This window comes from Bidens hawaiensis, unplaced genomic scaffold, assembly GCF_021521415.1.
Source record: "Bidens hawaiensis isolate Kalapana, Puna unplaced genomic scaffold, B.hawaiensis_p1.1 tig00032027_1, whole genome shotgun sequence".
In the NCBI taxonomy this organism is placed as follows: domain Eukaryota; kingdom Viridiplantae; phylum Streptophyta; class Magnoliopsida; order Asterales; family Asteraceae; genus Bidens; species Bidens hawaiensis.
Window position 1 is genome coordinate 26062 of NW_027495413.1, and position 19215 is coordinate 45276.

Genomic DNA, 19215 nt, shown 5'->3' on the forward strand with positions numbered 1-19215 from the left:
TCGTAAACACCCCTAGTTTATAGATATGGTATAGGATGAGAATGGTCTTAGTCCATCTAAAAGATTTGTTAGACAATTAAAAAAAGAAAAAAACCATATAGTAAAAAAAATGTCTTGTTTTATGCTAAAAGATAGCACAATTCTACAACTCAATGTACACATGTTCACATCATGGGTGAAAAAGCTTGTTGGTCTTATAATAATTACCAACCCTATGATAAAGAGCCCTCCATCCAGTCCATCTCTATCCCAACCTCCCTCATCCCCTCACATGGAGGTCAAAACTCAAAGAGTCAACACTCTTATCTTCACCATCATCCTCTTAGCTTCTCACCTCTCACTTGCAACCCCATCAAACACATGGGTCGGGTCAAAGTACCATATTGATTGCACAATGTGTGCCTCTTGTGACAACCCATGCAACCAACAACCACCACCACCACCGCCACCACCACCCTCTCCCACCACAGGCGGAGGTTACTACTACTCTCCGCCACCACCTTCCACCACCACCGGCGGAGGCTACTATTACTCTCCACCACCACCCTCCACCGGCGGCGGCTACTACTACCAACCGCCGGCGTACGGAAACTACCCCAACCCAGGCCCACCAAACCCTATGACTAACTACTTTCCATATTATTACCATAATGATCCACAAATTGATTCTGCTACTATGGTCTCAATTTCTGGTGCTACTGTTATGTTACTGATGAATATTATTTTGTTACTATTTTAATTTATGGATTAAAGTACAATCTTGGATGAATAAAGGTGTCAGATTTTGGCAGATCTAACATGTGCTTTGATCTACGGTGAGTTGCAGAGAATTCATGGCAGTAGCTGCTGACATTGATGGAACTTTCTCTATTGCTCTTGTTGTTAGTCAAGTAGTAATCTGTAAATTGTTGATAAGTTATGTCCTTTTCTACAATTTTCAGTAAGTATTAATTGTTTATGTTTCTTATTAAAAATAATATTATATTATTATTTGTTTTTGCTTTATTAATTTCGTTTATACGGTTTGAATCAGACTTGATTGCTAATTAGGAAAAAAAAAACATTTATGCAATGCAATGAGAAAATTTATGATTCCTAAAATGACGAATTTAATCTTTATATTCCTAGAAATTAATGATTCGGAACTCGTGTACATATCACATGGCTATCTCCTGCATTATCATAAAAATATTAAATGGTATATGCTCTTGTTCTAGAGATGTCACTAATATACTGGTACATTTCGGGATTTTTCTATACCGATTTTTAAAAAAATTGGTACCATACATAGAAATTAATCTTAAATTTGCTCAAAGAATAGTTACATAACTTAAAAACATTTCAATTAGTAAACCACTTCAATTTGAATGGTTAAAGCTGCTAACTATATAATAACGGTAAATTTTGTGATATATTATAAATTGTAATTTTGATCCAATGGGGGAATGATTAAGAAAGCAACTGCTGTAGAGTTATCATGATGATAAGTGTAATGCACCATTGTGACGAATAGTGTTTTTATTATTGTAATAGCACGTGATATATACACATTAACATGCAAATATTATGAAAATTATATGAATTATATGTTATGGCTAACAATTCTGTTTATAAAAGTGATTGAGCATGTGTGATAACATATTTATTCCTTTTTAAATATATATATTTAGATACATTGATATAAGAATGGGGTATACAAATTGGTTGATTTAAAAACATATTTTATTAATATATTTTCGAAACACCATGTGTCATGAAAATTGGAAAATGATAGGAATAGAAAATAGTATTTAACTCATATAGTCATATGAATTGATGTCTTCTATTTGATTTTTCATGTATATAAACTCTTTTTTCTAGTTTTTTTTTTCTAAACACCAATCAATGTAACTATTTTTAAATAATAAATAAATAAATTAATATATATTAAAATAGTGAAAAACTTTGGTAGGGAATCGACAAGGAGACATGTAGGGATATCCTTTAATATGCAAGGGTGTCCAGCCATTCTTTGGACTTTCCTCTCTACTTGTGGTGGTCTAATCACCATTTTCAAATTTCATTATCTTATTACTGTTATAAAAAAAACATTTTAAGTTAAGATAAACTTATCGGATGTCGATTTGCTTTCGTCGTTCAACTTGTTAAACTATATCGAACACAATTAAACACCTTAAAAACATAAATACTGTTATGAATGAATCATAATATGGTGACTTTTACATAACTTGCATCCTTATTTATGTTTTTATTAAGTTCTAGCCCTATAAATAGTGGCTATTGTATTTGGTATTAGAGACATCTCAATGAATGAGAACTTTTCCTCTTTGTCTACTTCTCATGTTCTCTTTATTCTATGATATACATATTCGAAGTAGCTAATAAGTTGTTTTATAACACTTTATCAGCACGAATTGCTTTTGGAGTTCGATCACGCATCATAAAGTAAGTCGGTTTTATCTAACTAATATATGCTATTGTTCTTTATCCACTCAGACATAATCGTATTGTAAAGCCATACATTTTCTTTTTGTTATGTTGGAAATTTGTCTTATTTTTTTTTTTCCTTTTAAAGACTTTTCTCTCTTAAGATTACCCCTATACTCTATGATAATATACAAATTTTAAAGTCTTTGTTATGTGATCAATATGTTTTTCATTGTTATATAAATTTATTCATTGTCTTGTAACCGAAACTTGATATTAGTTACATCATAACTTTTTCGACAGTATAAGTTGTTTTGATACACATATTCGTATGTTATTTGCATCATATTTTTATGTATTGCTTTATATATTTATCTTACTTTCTCTTCTGGATAATTTAAATATTAATCATTTGGGAGTTTTGTTATCCGTTATGTGTATTTAATATTTTTTTATCTACTACATGACAGTGTAACCCTTTATTCTAAAGTTTATGCATTGTTTTTGAATACATAATATTGTTACATGTATGGTTCAATAAGACTCATAATATGATATGCATTTAATTGACAAGTCCTACCTATAATACACTATACAAACCAGTTCTTAAGGGATCGTATTTACGAAACTCTTTATTCCGAAATTAGTTTTTTTTTACGAAACAGTTGGCGAAATCATGGCTGATGTTACATGAAATTTTTGATTGCTCCATTAGTTAATTATTTACCGCTTTTAATGTATTACGAGTTTTTATAATTAGAAAACGTACATGGCTATAAAACTGGTTGCTTCAATGCACCTATTATGAGGACGTTGTATTATTATTATTATTATTATTATTATTATTATTATTATTATTATTATTACATGTTATATACAATCAATGAGGTAGATTGTTGTAAAAAAATAAAAAATAAAAGTTTGTTCTCTAGTCATTTAGTTTTAAGAATTGAAACGACCTTTGTTTTGTGTCTGTAATAGTTGTGTTCACTTTTATTACATAGACTTTAACTGAAGTTGGCTCTATGAATCAGATTAATTAAATGTAATTGTAGGGGTATGGTACTAAACCCGGTTTACGACCCTAATTTATTATGTTTGGCTTATTTTATTATATGGACTAATACAATGTTATTGGGCTGAGGGGGTTTTGTGAAGGTAACCCTAACTGGGCTAGGCCCATTAGGGTACCATGATGGTGGCCATGAGGCTCTCTATATAAGGAGGTCTCCACCTCCTTATTAGAGGGTCATGCTCAATAAGAGCCACCACCATATTTTTGTGTCTGTAAACAAGAGATCATTGAGATTTCTTAGCAGTCACCTCCACACCCCCAAAAACCATGGCAGGTCTCAAGCAACCAGAGAAGAAGATCAAGACGTGGTTCGTTCATCTCGAAAATCCGTGGGAACATAGTCATGGATCAGGTCAGATGCATTTCATGCTTCGACAGTAATGATTAAAAAGCTTATGTCATTATATATTATTATTATAACTTGTTTTATATTGCAACATGATATCTGTTTTAATTCGGTTAAGATAAGGGATTCTAGTATTGGTTTCTTATACACATTCAAATATGCACAATCAGTATCCAATGGAAGTTACAAATAAAATTGGATATAACCTCGTACATAATCTATTATGAGTTTTTGATTAGATAAGTTTTTATTTTGGAATTTAATTAATCTTGCGATACCACATGATAAAGAGTTGGTCCATCAGTTATTAATGTTAAGAGTTAACTTAACTTGGCTCATAAATATAATTATTAGTTTGTATATGTCATACATTAAGTATTTGATGATTCAATATAACTTTTTTTAGAGAATGATTCATAATGCTTTTACTAGTAGGTATATAATATTATTAAAATTGAATAAAATAGCTAAAAGATCAAATTTATGTTTTAATATCATTCTCATGAAAGCTTAAAAACGTGGTTAAATGCTCACTTATTTGATAACATGAGGTAAAGGCATGACACTTAAAATGTGAGACCCTCTAATGCTCATTGCGAACGTATGAGATCTTGTAAGATTTTATATCCATAAATCTTAATGGCTCGAACATATAACTTCTCGATTTATATAAAGTGATGAGAAGTACATTCACAAGAAAAGTTTGAATAAAACAATTTTCATTTGTCATGCTTCATATGCTCATAAAGTAGCAATTTTATAAAATTAGTAAAAGAGGCTTGAAATATAACAACTATAAAAGTTGTGTGGTTCTAATTCATTCTCTCAAGTGAATGAGATATGATGATATAATGATCGATATAAAGATCGTGATCATGTACATAACTAAGGAAATTGTAATAATGCACCAAGAAAGTTGTCTGGTTAATAATCCATTACTTGAAGTGAATGTGATGATATAATGATCGGTGTAAAACTTGTGATCGTGATAATTGAAGAAGTTGTTATGACGCCCATGTTAATAATAAGATCAACTATGTTAATACTGTGATGATTATACAATGATCATTATAAAGGTCATGATCATGGTAAATGGGGAAATTGTAATGACTCTCACATTGATAATGAGATAAACCATGTTAATATTAAAATTGACCACAAGAAGTGGCACACTAAGGGAGTCATTATACGAGAGAAAATAACGGGAAACGCATATTAACATGAATATTTGGAACGATGACACATAATTCTCACGTATTTTATGTCGTGTGTTAAACAAAGAAGAGTGAAACTAAAACATATATGATCACAAGCAGGAAATTTATGGATCATGATTGTTTAATATGTTGGTTTGACAGGTTAAACCATTCCGAGTTATTGTTGATGTGAAAATATTAAAGAACCAGAAAGTTTTCATGGTAATTAAACATACGATGGTTGCTCTCATGGGGAAGTTAATTATTAACCAACTAAGTTGGGTGTAAATCTCTAATACACTATGAAAATGATAAAAGGATATGCATATCCCGACATTATACTATTTAGTGTTTTTAAATCGATGCATCGTCTAAATGGTTATCAAATTCGCAACTTAAAGTTTGTGTGACTTGTGACTTAGCTTATAGCAAGCACATTCTTATAGACTATTTTGATAAATGTGGTGATCTTAATTCTCGTATCACTAATGAATATTGAAATAAGTGTTAAACTAGATGAATGTTGTTGCAAAAAAAAATTGCTTTTGCCGAACACGATGAACATATGTCTCCGATTGTTTGCAAATTCAATAATCATGAGAGTAAAAACTTCATATGTGTATGTTGGAACATGTGTTTTTACATTTTGATATTAATTCACATCAGGCCAATAAATTATAATACTTCCTCCCCGTTACAACTTGCTTTAGGTCATAAATCAAAGATTTTCCATACGTGATTTTTGGTGTGCGTTATGTATTAAAATTGATCGACCACACACACAAAGATGAGACCACAAGGAAAGTTAAGAATATATGTTGGATGTAGAAAAGTTTTGATGGCTATGCATTAAGAGTCATTAACGCGGTATTCGTTTAAGATTCAATTTATTGATTTCTACTTTTACAAAATAATATTTTCAACATGAGAGGGAGAAAAGAAGCAGTTGGGAAGTTTTTTTAAAAAAAGAGTTGCAATTAATTATCATCCTCAAGTTAAAAAAAAATTGTGAACCAGAAGTTCAAAACATAATTCATTTACAATAACATGCGAATTAATTACTAGACGCATTTACTGACCTAAACAAAGTAACTAGCCAAGTTGCATATACCAACTGCTAGTGCTCCGATTAAGATTAGTGTCCCTGAAGGACAACAATATATTGGTGATAAGTCTATGGCACACCATAAGCATGGTAGACGATTCGGTTCCTATAATAAATCCTCAAAAATGGAGAAAGTAATGAAAAGGTCAAATCGAGGTACAATAAAAGGGTCTCCCGAAGATACATTAGACATGATGGTTTCAGAAGAACCTAAGATACCTGAATAAAGAGATCTCAATAGATTATATCATGTCTGAAAATACGTGGAACCGATAGAAAATTGACGGTGTTGATAATTTTGTATAGCGCTTGAAATAATGAAAAAGATGAGGACCAAGAATTAAGTTATGATGCTAAATGAAATTTGAAATGGATAAAAAGAAAAAGACACAAGTGAGGCAGAAATAAAATCTCTCACGAATCTAGAAGTTTTGGGCAATTGGTCCCTATAACTAACGGTTATAAAATAAGTTAGATACAAATGAGCGTTTGTACAGAAGCATAATAAGAAATGTGCAATTATGAAATATAAGGCACAAATGGTGGCAAAAAGTATATTATGAAAAATTCACAATTAATTATGAGGAGACTTATTATTCAATGGTGGATGCAACAAGTTTAATCTGGTGATACAAGAAAGATTTGATATGCACCTAATATATATTTAAAATGAACTTTATATGAAATCTCCAAAGGATTAAAATTGCCAAAATCATATAAAGTTCTCGAGAATGATATAGGTGCAATATTTAAATTCGAATCCGAGTACATTATTATTCTTGTATATGGTGATGAATGAAACACATATCGAACTCCTTGTAAGATGATTCATTGCTTAAAAGTAAACATCTTAATGATGTAAATCCTATGCATCACTAAGCATATGGTGATATTTAATAAACTATGTATACGAATTGTGCAGTATGAAATGAAAATAAGATAATTGTTTATGGTATCTTTGAATATAATATAGAAAATGATGGGGGTAAAAAGATGAAGTTCATGTGCGTAACTCTTGAAGAGTAAAATTTTATACATGATTGGTAAACATAGAAAGAAGTCCCTGACAAGTTGTACACGCATCAAGCATTTAAACTAAAGCTCAAGAAATTTGCTATATGAAGTTAACAGGTTCAAATGTGAACTAATATAGGCAGACATGTTATAATCAACTCGGTGATTTTCTCTGGGAAAAGAGAACGAATATGATATATTCGATCCAACTTTTAAACATTTGAAATCATGTTGATGATTACATTGTATCTCATAAAGAGATTATATGCGGGTAGAGCATTTGTATAGTGATATTTTTATACCAATCAAACTTCATATAAAAGATGTTGGAACTTTTAATACAAATGAAATACATCTCATATAGAACAAATTTTCCTTATTCCAAATAGAAATTCTTGGCCGAGAAGTACCATAGTTTATTGCAATTTATGAAATATTTCTTGCTAGTTATACACACCTAAATATATTATTTATTTATATTTATTGATAGAAATATTGGTTTTAAATAATTCCAAGTATACCCTATTGGTAAATATCAGTCCTAGCTTTACACTTGTCTACTGACAACCCCAACGATTGGTGTATTTTTTTATAATGAGCCTCGACTAACATATGACTAACTCCGTTAGTCTAGTGCTTACTGGCACCCCTAGTTGTCAAAAAAATCTATGTGGCATCTGATGCTGAGTAGGCTGCCTTGTTGGACCCATCACTAAACACAAACTTATCCTTATCTTCATCAGATCACTATCAACCTACAACAACCATCAAATCAACCCCCAAATCATACATCCGCACACTAATTTAGGGTATATATTATGTCTCCTTCAAGATCGATATTCATTTCCCCTCTATTAACCCTAACTCATAACAGGTTTTTGTCAAACTAATTTTGGATCCAATTGTCGCGTTCTTCATGATCTTCGAATAGAATAGTGAGAATTGACCAGCTTTAGTCTAACTCCTGAGATTCAGTTGAAGGATTAGGAGAGGGTGGTGTTTTCGGTGATGGTTGCAGATGAGGCGGAGGCGGCGGAGTGCTAACATGGTGGCCACACATAGATCAAGCGGAATTTATAGGTACAGTAGCCGAGTAAAAGTTGAAGGTGGTGGCCGGAGAATATGGTGGTCCCCGACAACTTTGGTTTGGATAATTGGATCTCCACCGCCGGTGGCCGATGAATAAGATAATGGTGGGGGTTGTGGGTCCGGTAGTGGTTGTAGGGAATGGACATGGCCGGTGGTGGTCATGGGTTTCGGTGGTGGTTGCAGGGGATATACATGGTTGTGGTCGTGTGTTCCGGCAATGGTTGCAGGGGTGGTGGGTTGGTGGTTGGTTGAAAAGAGTGGACCTGATGAAGATAAAATTTTTATTTAGTAGTGGGTCCAAGAAGGTAGTCTACTCAGCATCAAATGCCATGTAATGCTGCCATGTAGATATTTTTTTGACACGTATGCATGCCAACTCAGCAATGGACTAACGGAGCTAGTCATCCGTTAGTCGCGGTCTGTTAAAAACAAATACACCAATAGTTGAGACTGTCAGCAGGCAAGTGTAAAATTGAAACTGATATTTATCAATATGGCATAGTTGAGATTATTTAAAACCAATATTCCTTATTGATAAGATATGATTAGTTTCAGTTGAAGAGACATTAAAATAAGCTAAACATAAATATTTTTATACGTGCAAGGTATGGAAGATATGAGCTTATATTTGATGTGTGAAAAATGTATATAATATAAAAAACCTAGTTTTACCAAATTCACCTAAAAAACTACACACAATCGACAAGTGTACCGGACGCAATGTAGCTAGCAAGTAAGAACGGCTATCGAACCTAGGACACTATGGGTAAACTCTTATTATTAAACCTACATGATTACTAATCTAGACTTTCTTTTTAGTTTTATATATTAATAAAACTAATAATACTTAACTAATTAAAAATTAACTAAAAATAAAACTTTATAAAAATTTGGTTTTAAAAGAAATATGAGAAACGACTACCTAGGTAATGAAATCCTACTAGTTAAAATTAATAGTTAACGAACTTGACTTGGTTGAAAAACAATATCTTATAAATATGACACTAAAGACCACCAAAGTACGCTAGATCGCCTCCCGGCCTCACCAACGACACCCTAGGACTCTAATGACATGTGAAGCTCAATTGTTAAAGGTATGGATCACCTCTCGGTCTCACCTTTCCTAATAATATTATGGTACCCCAAAACCCCAATCACCTCCCGGTCTCTTCAAATACAATATATCTTAATGTTAGGGCATGAATTTTATACTGAGGATCCTTTATCCTTTTGACTATCTTATGGATAGTTTATCCTTTAAATATGTATCAGGATATAAAGGATCGACGATCCTCGGTATTACCTGTTTACTAGTGATTGCGTTTAGTATGGTGATGTGTTAGACAGATGTGGCAACTTTAAGACGTACTTGCATCAATTATCCTCACAGAGTATTCTCTAGCTGGAGTATGGATCAAGGATCCTAATTCAACGTAGCTTCTAATGGACGAACAGATGTGAAGATGGATGCTTAAATATCAACAACGGCTACAAGACTCTTTCCTCCGCTTATCTCGCCACTGAACGACTATTGGCACATGGTCAAAGGTCATGGAGCGGCTAGTGGAAGACTCCCGGTTTGTTAGGGAATATTGTTATTGATATTTTCTTATTTAATTGAGCTATGATCGAGTAGGAAAAAACACATGTACTATCACACACACATTAGAGCAGAACCAAACATTCTCTCTACTCACTAGTTTACCTTGTATTCTCGATCATCAACTCCACAAACGCTTGTAACTACCTTTTATTATCAATATACCTGACGGTGATAATTTTCACCGTCCGGGGGTTTTTTGTGCCGGAGATTACGATAATCACGTACTAACCGACCAAAGGTTATCTTGTTGATCCTTGACCGAAGAAATTCGACCAACGATTACCTCGTTAATCCTTGACCGAAGCAATTCGTCCAAAGATTACCTTGTTAAGTTTTGACCGTAGTAAGATTATCGTGATTAAGGGTTTTTTCCCTCGTGATCAAACCTTTGTGTTCACCAATATTACGATTACACACTTGTCATTATCGTGTTAGCACTATACCTCACTTTTACGAATTTGGATACTTGATCCTTAGCAGATTTTTGTCCAAAACAATTTGGCACCCACCGTGGGGCAATTGGTGCTATAATCCATATGATTTCTTATCAATTTTCAACCTTTCATACCCATATCACAATCAATGGCCTCTCAATCAACCTCTGCTTCATCAATAATGCCGTCTTCGGTTTCTCTCTCATCAAGGACCTTGCCGCCGATGCCTCCGCCAATCACAGGAGCACCAAAGGCTGCTGCTTCTGAAAGCAAGACGCAACTACCAGTCTTCCAAAGCTCAAAAACCGCTGCTACTGCGCCGGTAGTTAACACTAACAATGATGTTTCATCTATGTTTTCGCAGGTTAAGGCATATATGGAGCAACAGAACAAGACCAACGAAAGGATCCTGCGTGAGATCGAAGACATCAAGAAATCTAAGAAGCCAGCAGAGGATCTCACCCCTCTGATGCCTAGGATGCTGGATTTCACAAGTCCAGGATCCCTGGCTCAGTTTCCGCAAGGATCATCCATCCTTCAACAAGGATCCATGGGTCCTCTGACTCAAGGATCCTCAGCTTTTCAGCAAGGATCATCCATCCTTCAACAAGGATCAATGGGTCCTCAGACTCAAGGATCCTCAGCCTTTCAGCAAGGATCATCCACCCTTCAACAAGGATCCACGGGTCCTCAGACTCAAGGATCCTAAGCCTTTCAGCAAGGATCATCCATCCTTCAACTAGGATCCATGGGTCATCAGATCCAAGGATACTCGGATTTCCAGCAAGGACCATCTAGCTTCAACCATGGGTCAATGGGTCAACCAATGCAGAATTCCTCGATGTTCCAAAGGGGATCAGGGATGCTTCCGCCAGGATCCTTCGGGATTCCTTATCAAGGATCCTTCTTTCAGGATCAAGGATCCTTTGGATCCCAACATCAACGATCTTCCGAATTCCATGATGGGGACATAATCCCCATGCAAACCATAGCTTCTGGAGGACCCACTCCAATTGCTGACTCCTCTTATCCTGGATATTCGTCCGGGATGCCAAACTTCACCCAACAGAGAGGTAACTGGTATGATCCTATATCCTTAGACACTAACCATGGTTCCATGCAGAATGTAGGTATCAACCAGGCAATGGCTAGGGAGTTGCAAAAACTCAAGGATATGATATCCAGTGTTCCCGGGGTGATACGTCCGATTCCTGAGATATCGGAGGGGAGTCACAAGTTATCCAGATTCGCCCCACCCATCTGTGACGCCGAAATCCCGAAGCGGTTCCAAACTCCCAACATAAAGACTTATGACGGGAGCACCGACCCTAAGGAGCACCTTGCCCAATATAGGGAAAGGATGGAGATTAATCCTATTCCTGAAAGGCTCAAAGAGGCTTGCTTTTGCAAAGGATTTGGATCCACACTAACGGGAGCTGCACCAAAATGGCTGCTAAGTCTCCCCCCTTTCTCGGTTACATCTTTCTCTCATTTAGTTAATTTGTTTAACACTCAATTTTCCTGTAGTCGGAAATTTGAGAGGTTAACCAGTGATTTATATCGTGTTATCCAGCCTTGTGATGAATCCCTTAGGGATTTCGTTACTAGGTTTGGCAAGTAAGCTCAGAAATCCCAAACCTTAATATTGTAACACCCCAAAAATATTAAATTCTAATAAAAGGATAGGTTCTATCTATTAAAAAGTAAAATGTTAAACTAGAAGGGCCAAAGTGGTTAAGATGAAACATAGAGTTTTAAAGAGAAAATTTTAAAACAAACACACACTTGTGTGTATGCATAGAACGACCAGAGAGAGAGAAGAAGGACAACACCTTCTCAAATCCTAAAATCAACAATTGAAAGGGTAATCGGGCTAAGAACCGGAGCATGTGTAGAGCTAATCAATCATCCGTACATATCTAGCCTGAGGTATGTTGAAATTTTCGTTTTGGTTGATTAATTTTGTACACATGAACTTGAGAGATTGAGTTCTTGAGTAATTGATGTTAGTATGGCCTAATAAGGGTGTTATAGAGACCCATGGCCTTAATCCTAACTAAAATTGTAAATGAATTAGCAATAATCAAGTGTTAGAGTATCATCTTGGTGTAGGAGGAAATGGGTTCTATGAGAAACAATAAATCAATGAAATTATTGTAGCTTAATTGGATTAGTTTCCATCTAATGGATTGAGAATCTAACACTAATGTGATTATAGAGAACATACCTACTAGTTGGGTCTAAATCACTTGGTTAGAAACATCTAAATTGAACTATTATGGCTAGCCAAATGTTATGCCCACAAGGTGTTTGACAAAATTCCTAAGTGGGTTATTAGTTATGAATAATGAATGTGAGTTGTTAATTAAACATATGGTAATGTAATTTGACAAATTACTTGCTTTAGATACGAACCGGAATGGTTCTAATCATAATTGGGTTGTGCTCTTTAGGCAACTCGGGGGAAGCTTCGGGAGGTCAAGCTGGGGCGGACGCACGCTTGAAAGGAAAAGCTTAAGGTACGTGGCTATATGCTTCGTTATTTATTTCAATTATCTAATCTTGTTAATTCAAAGGATTTGTCGTAAAAATATTTATAAGTGAGAATGGTTGCTCATAAGTGATAGGATTCACAAAAGCATACCAAACGGGTCAAAGAGATGTACACGCAAACCGGGTAAGGAAGCGTGGTTAATAAGGACGATGAACCCGGATAATGGGTTGTAAATAATATAAACGCAAACCGGTTAACAGGAGCGTGGGTTATAAAATAATAAACCCCCGAATTATGGGTTATAGTTGAAAAAGAATAGTTCTTGAAAAGATTATGAATGAATCAAGTTTAAGTACTTGAACATAAATCGGGTCAAATTAGTGTAAAAGCAAACCGGGTAACGGAAGCGTGGATCACAAGATTAATTAGCCCGGGTAATGGGTTGTAAATGTTGAGAAATAAACCTATAAAAAGATTGTGGACGATTTAAGTTATAATGCTTAAATGTCAAAACAGGTTAAATAAACGCAAACGCAAACCGGGTAACGGGAGCGTAAAAACCTAAGAAATTTGAATCCGGTTAATGTATTATGGTTTAAATATGTTTGACACGATTTTCTAGTGATTAAATTGAGTTTGGATGAGTTTTGGATAGATTTGGATGCAAATTGGGTGAAAGGAAAGTATGCCCAGGTGTCCCGGCCGGGTTGAAAACTGACACGTCCGGGTAGAGGTTCTGAGAGAAAGCATATCCTGGTGACCCGGCCGGGTTAAATTCTGACACGGCCGGGTAAAGGTTCTGAAAGAAAACACATCCTGGTGACCCGGGCGGGTTGAATTCTGACACGGCCGGGTCAGGAAGAAAAAGAAAAGTTAATAAATAAATAAAATAACAAAATATATATACATATATTTGTTCAAATGCTTTGATTTCTAATCGTTTGAATGAAATAGTATGATAGGTAATTATGCATTTTAGACCCCGGATGATGATCAAGCCATGTCAAGAACCGAACACTTCCCGAAAGTTTCTTAGCTTCCGTTGTTGTTTTAGTATTTTGAACATGAACTAGTGGGCTTGTATTTTGGATAAGGATTAATTCTACATTGTAGTAGTTCACGTTTTTTATAATATCGTAATCTTAATCTTTTGTTTAAATTTCCTCGTTAAAAACGTTATTTTTATTTGTATTTGAGACGAGTCTTACAAGTGGTATTCACCCGGGGGCTACCAAATTGTACCGAGACTTAAAACAAAATTATTGGTGGCCCGGGATGAAACGAGATGTGGCAAAGTATGTCGAAAGTGTTTAACTTGTTTACAAGTCAAAGCAGAGCATCAAAAACCTTATGGAAAACTCCAGCCATTGGATATACCTGTTTGGAAATGGGAACATATTACTATGGACCTATTATCCAAATTACCAAGGACGGCCCAGGGATTTGATGCCATTTGGGTAGTCGTGAATAGATTGACTAAAAGTGCTCATTTTATTCCTATACGCTAAACTTATAAATCCGAAAAGATGTCAGAGGTATATGTGAACGAGATTGTGGCACGCCACAGGTTCCGGTGTCAATCGTATCCGATAGAGACACCCGGTTCACTTCGAACTTTTGGCGAGAATTTCAAGAACAAATGGGTACCAAGTTGTTGATTAGTACGCCTTACCACCCACAAACCGATGGACAAAGTGAAAGAACGATTCCGACCTTAGAGGACATGCTTAGGGCATGCATAATAGACTTTGGCGGTAGTTGGGACACTTACTTACCGCTAGTCGAATTTTCGTACAATAATAGTTACCATTCAAGCATCGGTATGCCACCGTACGAAATGCTTTACGGTCGGAAATGCCGAACCCCTGTATGTTGGCGGTGAAGTCAGACCACGAGAACTAGCACACAAGGATGTGGTGAGAGCTACAAACGAAAAAATTGACGCGGGCCGGGCCCATTTAAAAGCAGCACAGACTGACAAAAGTCCTACGCGGATAAAATACGAAGGCCCATTGAATTTCAAATAGTGGATAAAGTAATGTTGAAGGTATCTCCATGGAAGGGGATCATCCGTTTTAGAAAAAGGGGGAAATTGAGCCCACGGTTCATTGGACCATTCAATATTATTGGCCGAGTTGGCAAAGTGGCTTACCGTCTTGAACTACGAGAAGAATTAAGCGGGATTCCTAATACATTTCATGTTTCACATATCCGAAAGTGTTTAGCCGATGACACGGCATATGTCCCCCTCGACGTCATAGAAGTTGACACAAAGCTCAACTATGTGGCACGGCCTATCGCAATCCTTGACCAAAAGGTCAAAGGCCTAAGAAACAAGGAAATTGATCAAGTCAAAGTGAGATGGGAGCACCGGAAGGGATCGGACACCACTTGGGAGTCCGAAGAAGAAATGAAGAGACTATACCCTTCTCTTTTCCGTACGTATACGTGTTTCGGGGACGAAAATTTTTTAAGGGGGCTGGACTTGTAACACCCCAAAAATATTAAATTCTAATAAAAGGATAGGTTCTATATATTAAAAAGTAAAATGTTAAACTAGAAGGGCCAAAGTGGTTAAGATGAAACCTAGAGTTCTAAAAAGAAAATTTTAAAACAAACACACACTTGTGTGTATGCATAGAACGACCAGAGAGAGAGAGAAGAAAGACAACACCTTCTCAAATCCTAAAATCAACAATTGAAAGGGTAATCGGGCTAAGAACCGATGCATGTGTAGAGATAATCAATCATCCATACATATCTAGCCTAAGGTATGTTGAAATTTTTGTTTTGGTTGATTAATTTTGTACACATGAACTTGAGAGATTGAGTTCTTGAGTAATTGATGTTAGTATGGCCTAATAAGGGTGTTATAGAGACCCATGGCCTTAATCCTAACTGAAATTGTAAATGAATTAGCAATAATCAAGTGTTATAGTATCATCTTGGTGTAGGAGGAAATGGGTTCTATGAGAAACAATAAATCAATGAAATTATTGTAGCTTAACTGGATTAGTTTCCATCTAATGGATTGAGAATCCAACACTAATGTGATTATAGAGAACATACCTACTAGTTGGGTCTAAATCACTTGGTTAGAAACATCTAAATTGAACTATTATGGCTAGCCAAATGTTATGCCCACAATGTGTTTGACAAAATTCCTAAGTGGGTTATTAGCTATGAATAATGAATGTGAGTTGTTAATTAAACATATGGTAATGTAATTTGACAAATTACTTGCTTTAGATACGAACCGGAATGGTTCTAATCATAATTGGGTTGTGCTCTTTAGGCAACTCGGGGGAAGCTTCGGGAGGTCAAGCCGGGGCGGATGCACGCTTGAATGGAAAAGCTTAAGGTACGTGGCTATATGCTTCGTTATTTATTTCAATTATCTAATCTTGTTAATTCAAAGGATTTGTCGTAAGAATGTTTATAAGTGAGAATGGTTGCTCATAAGTGATAGGATTCACAAAAGCATACCAAACGGGTCAAAGAGATGTACACGCAAACCGGGTAACGGAAGCGTGGTTAATAAGGACGATGAACCTGGATAATGGGTTGTAAATAATATAAATGCAAACCGGGGTAACAGGAGCGTGGGTCATAAAATAATAAACTCGGATTATGGGTTATAGTTGAAAAAGAATAGTTCTTGAAAAGATTATGAATGAATCAAGTTTAAGTACTTGAACATAAATCGGGTCAAATTAGTGTAAACGTAAACCGGGTAACGGAAGCGTGGAACACAAGATTAATAAACCCGGGTAATGGAAACATATAAAAAGATTGTAGACGATTTAAGTTATAATGCTTAAATGTCAAAACGGGTTAAATAAACGCAAATGCAAACCGGGTAACGGGAGCGTAGAAACCTAAGAAATTTTAATCCGGTTAATGGATTATGGTTTAAATATGTTTGACACAATTTTCTAGTGATTAAATTGAGTTTTGATGAGTTTTGGATAGATTTGGATGCAAATTGGGTGAAAGGATAGTATGCCCAGGTGACCCGGCCGGGTTGAAAACTGACACGGCCGGGTAGAGGTTCTGAGAGAAAGCATATCCTGGTGACCCGGCCGGGTTGAATTCTGACACGGCCGGGTAAAGGTTCTGAAAGAAAACACATCCTGGTGACCCGGGCGTGTTGAATTCTGACACGGCCGGGTCAGGAAGAATAAGAAAAATAAATAAATAAATAAATTAACAAAATATATATACATATATTTGTTCAAATGCTTTGATTTCTAATTGTTTGAATGAAATTGTATGATAGGTAATTATGCACTTTAGACCCCGGATGAAGATCAAGCCATGTCAAGAACCGAACACTTCCCGAAAGTTTCTTAGCTTCCGTTGTTGTTTTAGTATTTTGAACATGAACTAGTGGGCCTGTATTTTGGATAAGGATTAATTCTACATTGTAGTAGTTCACGTTTTTTTTATAATATCGTAATCTTAATCTTTTGTTTAAATTTCCTCGCTTAAAACGTTATTTTTATTTGTATTTGAGACGTGTCTTACAGATATGACTAATGCTGTTGAAGCATTCAAGATGGGAATTCAAAAGAGCTCCCCCCTTTTATGATGATTTAGTGATGACTCGTGCAGGACACTAGACGAAGTCAGAAACAGGGCATTAAGATACATCCGGTTAGAAGAAGATAAAAGAATCCAGGATAGTCTCGGGGGACAAACGAAACAAGTGTTGAATTTTGTACAAGATTATCAAAGTTCAAGTTAACCATATTTAACTAGAAAACGCAACGGAAGCTTAGATTTTAAAACTTGTTATGAACATACCATTATGTTAAAATCAAAACCCAATGAACAAGGATCAAAATTACAAGAACAATATGCTCACAAAATGTAAATGTACCTTCTTCTACCTTTAGAAGAATAAGTAAGATATTGAAGATGATGGTGGATGAATGGCAAGCCTCCAAAGAAGAAGACCTCAAGATAGTGATACCCCAAGCTATTTGTGACAACACCAACTTGATTGCTAGGATTTATGAACACTTAAACAAGCTCACAAGCTCTCCCAAAACTCCTTGGTTTGGCCGTGAACTTGAGAGAGAGTTAGAGGAGTTTCTTGATTCAAAATTTGAATAATAATGTACACACTCAAGACCCCAAAATGCATGTAATCTTATTGGGGATGTATAAAGTTCCCATCACATGGAGACAAGGCATAAAAGGACAAAAACTTCCACCCACATGGGGTGGCCGTTTTTTTGATATTATTATTATTATTTTTTTTTGCTTTTGTTTTAACCATTAAAACATCTCCAATTTATTTTATAAAACTCATTTCATAAAATGCACATACATTTATATAATTATTTAACCAATTAAATAATTAATTTATATAAACAAATTATCCACATAATTTATTTAAATCCTCAAGTTTGTTTGTTTAGAAAACCAATTTTCTAAACAAGTAGTGTTCGGTATTCGTTTAAATGATCAAATCACTAAAAGAATACATTTGGTGTCGTCTAGCTTGTTATTGGGTATGACCCGACTTGGATCAAACACAGTTAGCCACATTAGTATAAGTATGTGTCTCGGGCATACGTAATTCCAACAATCTCCCACTTGCACGAGATACATAGAAAATTAATGCAAGTGGTGAATACCGCCTAACAACAGTTCACCACCCCTAATGTGTTTGACGAAGTGCCATTCAATAACATCATCCCTTCAAGTCCCTTACTTGATATGATTTAGGTGAATCTATCATTATATCCCTTTGTTACTAGATGTCATGTTGGATCTAAGAGACATAGGTGATCATTCTCTTTACAATTCAACTTTATCAGGCCTTAGACATCTAAACTCTCAACACATAAGAGGAACAAATTCCGTCTTGACTGTATACGCCTCTCACTATCACTTTATACCCCACCCGAGCTCATCCTTATGTACCATCTTTTACGAATAGCGAAGGGGAGAGTCAAAGTGTAATACTCGGTGAAAATCAAGACCCAATATACATCTCAGGTCTTAGGATAATATGAAATTCTCCTTTACTCAAGGTTACTAATGATCAAGTCAATCGACTCCATGTAGTAATATTGAGAGCGGGTCAGTCCAATATTTGTATCCCACAAATATCTATGAACTTTGGCAGCAATCCTATGCTCCATATTCATTCCTTATGAATATCTACCAATCCTAGTTCATAATAGTCTTGCTTCATATTTGTTCCCACAAATGTGATCGACTACGGACTTTTAGAATAAGATAACTTATTCATGGATTAAACATGCAAAATTTAGAATTTAACTCAAGATTCCATAATCATATAAAAGAGTTAAATTACAAAAGTCTTTTAAACTTTAATACAAAATAGATCAAATCCAATTACTAGAATATCGAAGTCCTAAGCCACTCGTATGACGCTCATGTTTCGGTCTTTCTAGG

General features: G+C 35.3%; 2 long non-coding RNA genes across 2 annotated transcripts; both read left to right on the forward strand.

The window, feature by feature from the left end:
• Positions 1 to 12073: 12073 nt before the first annotated feature.
• On the forward strand, positions 12074 to 13993 carry LOC143582829 (uncharacterized). The gene is made up of 3 exons (XR_013144048.1): positions 12074 to 12218; positions 12743 to 12808; positions 13746 to 13993. It is a non-coding gene; the product is annotated as an uncharacterized LOC143582829 (long non-coding RNA).
• Positions 13994 to 14761: 768 nt separating this feature from the next.
• Positions 14762 to 17309, forward strand: LOC143582831 (uncharacterized). The gene is made up of 3 exons (XR_013144049.1): positions 14762 to 15554; positions 16079 to 16144; positions 17063 to 17309. It is a non-coding gene; the product is annotated as an uncharacterized LOC143582831 (long non-coding RNA).
• The last annotated feature ends 1906 nt before the right edge of the window (positions 17310 to 19215 follow it).